This window comes from Alligator sinensis, unplaced genomic scaffold, assembly GCF_000455745.1.
Source record: "Alligator sinensis unplaced genomic scaffold, ASM45574v1 scaffold153_1, whole genome shotgun sequence".
Classification (NCBI taxonomy): domain Eukaryota; kingdom Metazoa; phylum Chordata; order Crocodylia; family Alligatoridae; genus Alligator; species Alligator sinensis.
In genome coordinates this window covers 1,967,307-1,971,763 of record NW_005842099.1, presented here as the reverse complement: position 1 = coordinate 1,971,763, position 4,457 = coordinate 1,967,307, and the positions used below count along the sequence as shown (strand labels likewise).

Genomic DNA, 4,457 nt, shown 5'->3' with positions numbered 1-4,457 from the left:
AAGGATGGGGTTTTCCTGCAGGTCAGAAGCTGCCCGGTCTAGTGGCAGCTCACCCCCAGCCATGGGGCAGGTGGGGGGCTCAGCTGAAAGCAGGATTTGGCCCCTCACCGCTTCTGCCTTCAGCAGGCACACGTGGCCAGCAGGATGCCTGGTACCACCCAGGAAGGGGCTGGCTTGCCTCAGGGGCAGCATAGGGTGTCAGGCAGGGGTGGGTGGAACACCAGCAGCAGAAGAGCCCTGCCTGAAACCTGGTGCTGCCCCTGGGGTAAGCCACCCGCTTCCCAAGCAGTGCCAGGCATCCTGCTGGCCACGTGTGCCTGCTGAAGGCAGAAGCAGTGAGGAGCATGATCCTACTTTTGGCAGAGCCTTGCCACCTGCCCCACAGCCAGGGGGCAAGCTGCCACCAGGCCAGGCAGCCCTTGAGCTGCAGAGGAACCCAGTTCTTCCTTCCAAAGGACTAGCACCCCCTGGGGCTGGCCAGGCAGGCTGCCAGCAGGCCGTCTGTTGCCTGAGCTCCCAGGGGCCCAATCCAACTTCCCAGGAGCCAGCCAGCATACTACCTCTTCCACAAGCTCGCCTGGGCTTCCATTGCCTCTCGCACTGGGGTGGGTTCAACTTATACAATGGACATACAAAAGTCCTACCTTTTTTTTTTTTTTTTTTTTGTATTTATTTTTACAGAAACATGGGGCTGACTTGAACAATGTGTCAACCTAAACCCCATAAAATACGGTACTTGTTCAGTGTAAATGGTTAGAACCTGCAAGGCCACCTCCCAGAAGAGTAACCAAGGCCCAGCTAAATGCCTGACTTAAATGGAGGTATATTTACTACTCTTGCTGAAGCTCTAAGGCCTCACTCCTTACAACAGGCAAGCTTAATAGAACCAGCGATAACACAATGAAAAAGGATCCTGCCTGTAAAATACATTGGGGAAAGGCCTGAATTCTAATCCCTACTTCTGTGCAGCTATGTCATCAGTGTTAATTTATATTAAACAGTTATCAAAATTACAGTGTCACATTTTTCATCTAGAAGGAAGTTTTCTAGGTTTTTTTTATCAGTCACAGCAAGGTATATTCCAGCATACAATTCTGAATATGTAAAAGAATACCTGTTTTCAGACAAGGCTGCATCACTTAATTTTAAGATGCAGTCTAATAAATAATTTGTTTTGTTTTAGTGGTCTGAAGGCCTCTGTTTATCAGTTTATTGGGTCATGCTCTAAACAGTTCTGTATTTCCTTCAAGAAGCCACAGTTTTGCCAGGTGGGCTTTGCTGCTTTTCCTTGCTCTCAATGACTCTCTTGTCACCTTAAATTTCATTTCCTGATCATTCAAACTGGACAAAGAATAAGCAAAATGCTCTGAGTTCAATGGATCTGAAGTAGCGTAAGCAGCCTCCAATTCATATGTTCCTGATGGTGGCAGCATGTTTCACTTGTAGCTCTGGGGACAAGGTGGCAACATCTAAGGCTGCTTTATTCCATCAATTAAACAGAAAATTAAGGCCAGCATTGCAGGGACAATACGTATGTCCTGCTAGCTTTGGGCAAAAAGCCAGTGACATCCATCAGAGCATGGTGGTTCTCGATCTTTTTAGATTCGAGACACCCCTCGCAAAATGCCAACTCCTCCTTTTCACTTGTTTTTTTGACTCCCAGAAAATAATAAAGCAATTCTTCTGAACTCCTAAAGCCTCCAACAGGTCAGAATAACACTACCTATTTGAAATCTCTGGGCTTCTCTTGCAAATCATGCTCGTATGCCCAACAGCGTTAACATTGCATGGCACCTCACCGCACCCTTAACAGGATCATCTGGCACCCCAGCGTACTGCGGCACCTTAGTTGAGAGGCGCTGAAGTTTGCACTGCAATAAAGATGTTGCTGCAATGTGTGTGGAAGTGTTTTCCTTCTAACCCCCTCAAATTGCTTGCTTGTGGCAGGGGAGGGGACGGTGGGGCATGCATCAGAGCCTGGTGTTGGGCCCTGAGGTGCAGTGGCAGTAGGTGACATGGGGGCACAGAGGAGGCTCCTGCTTGGGTGCGTGTGTGGGTGTGTATCAGGCAGGGGGGAAATCAGCACAGGGTGGGGTTACAGTATGGAGGTACACAGTCGCGTGTGTGCGCGCATGCACGTGTGGGTGCAAGAGAATGTGTGCAGAAGCAACAGGCATGAAGGGCTGTGTACGTGTCTTTCTACACAGGGGTACACAATCGTGTGTGCGCGCGCACGTGGATGCAAGGGAATGTGTACCAAGGGGGCAGGCGTGAAGGGCTGTGTGTGTGTTCACACAGACGTGGGGGGTGGGGAAGGGGGGCAGCGAGCCAGCGCCGCGTCGGGCGGCGCCGCTTTGGGTTGTGCGCCCGCCCGCACGGGCCGGGCCGGGGGCTCTGCTCCGCTCCGCTCCTCTCCCCTCCCCCTCCCCCCGGCCGGGCAGGGGGCGGCGCGCGCAGGTGAGCGGCGAGCGCCGCGTATTGCACTATGTAGGCGCGTCTGCCTGCATCTTTCGCACCCGCACCAGGATGGCCGAGTGGTTAAGGCGTTGGACTTAAGATCCAATGGACGTATGTCCGCGTGGGTTCGAACCCCACTCCTGGTAGCTGCTGTTTTTTTCCCGGCCTGCTGTGAAATGCAGGAAGTAGCCAGGGAAGATGCAGGAGGTGGCCAGGGAAGAAAGGCGGGGGCCCCCCGAGAGCCCGGGCTGTCACTGTCACCGGGCTAAGCCCAGGAAGGGAGGAGCATGCTGCACGCTGCTGCCCTACTGCTGCTTGCACAGCAGGGCAAGGGTCTGTGCCAAGCCACTGAAGGCAAGATTAGATCTCTTTTATTAGACCAACAGAATAGTTGGGAATTTTATTCTTTGCAGACTTTTCGGCACAACCACCCGCTGAAAGCTGGCAAAGAACAGTTTTACCAACTATTTCATTGGTTTAATAAAAGAGATCACATTTACCCAAAGACCAACCCAGCTACAACCCACTACCCTGAAGAAGAGCTGCAGTGATTGACCCAAGTGCCTTCAGACCTGGTGTGTGGTCACCAGGGTTTGAAATGGGGGAAGGGGTTTAGACCCCCCCCCCCCCGCATAAGAGATGAGAGCCCCTGGCCCACCCTGCACCTTTCTAGGCAGCTGAGGTGGCAGCTTCTTTAGGCTTCCGGCTGCCGCCACTGCAGACGCCCCCAAGAGTCTGAGTGTAATTCAGGTCCTGGTGCTCACACGCACGTGGGGACAGGCATGCCAGATGCAGGGACAGGTCAGGCTGGCTGCAAATAACACAAGTGCGCAGCCTAGCACAGATTTGGCAGAGCTTGACATGCCAGCACAGGAAAGAGAGGCTCAGCCACAGGTGCGCAGGGACAGCTAAGCAAACACGCAGGGAGCAATGCATGAGCACATGCAGAGGCATAACCACCTGGAAAGAAACCACCAGGAGGCATGCAGACATACTGAGGCAGAAGTTCAGGTGTACATGAACAGGCACAGGGCACTGCAACCATGCAGGTCTCACAACATGCGGAGAACAAGGTGCAAGCAGTCAAGAGACATGGGTTGGAAAACTGGCCCTTGCTCACAGATGCAGAAAGATGCAGGTAGCTGCAGGAACAGATAGATACAGGAGCAGATACAGAGATACATACAGGTGAAGACTTGAGTTGTGTGCCAAGACCAAAACCATTTAGATACATACTGAGTTGGCATCACAAGCACATTCCATGATCAGACAAACATTTCACATGATGCAAGTGTATTTCTAGGATGCAGTACCTGCAACTATGTATAATGGACAAAAGAAACTGTGGCCTCGTTTACACGCAAAACTTCACGAAAATTATTATTTCTTTAAAGTTAATTGGTTAAGCCAAAACAAATTGGTTAAACCAATGGTTAATCCAATTGGTTAAACCAACCAAAAATGAACTTCCAAGAGAAGTGGTGCTGGCTCCAACCCTGGGGGTCTTTAAGAGGAGGTTAGATGAACACCATGCTGGGGTCGTTTGACCCCAGTACTTTTTCCTGCCATGGCAGGGGGTCTGACTTGATGATCTGCTCAGGTCCCTTCCGACCCTACCAACTATGAAACTATGAAACTATGAATTGGTTAAACTACCATTTCAATTTATATGAACCATTTGATTCAAATCTGGTTTCATAGTTGCATAGTTTCTAGGGTCGGAAGGGACCTGGGCAGATCATCTAGTCCAACCCCCTGCCATGGCAGGAAAGAGTACTGGGGGTCAAACGACCCCAGCAAGATGGTCATCTAACCTCCTCTTAAAAACCCTCATGGTGGGAGCCTGCACCACCTCACTTGGAAGCTGGTTCCAGACCCTAGCCGCCCTGACCGTGAAGTAGCGCCTCCTGATGTCCAACTTAAACCTTCCCTCCGCCAGCTTGTGACTGTTATTCCTGGTCACTCCTGGCGGCGCTCGGGGGAACAGGGACTCCCCCAGT

The 4,457-nt window shown here is 51.5% G+C and overlaps 1 non-coding gene across 1 annotated transcript; it reads left to right on the top strand.

Annotated features, from left to right (window-relative positions):
• Positions 1–2,520: 2,520 nt before the first annotated feature.
• Positions 2,521–2,603, top strand: TRNAL-UAA. Its single transcript has one exon. It is a non-coding gene; the product is annotated as a tRNA-Leu (tRNA).
• Positions 2,604–4,457: the final 1,854 nt, after the last annotated feature.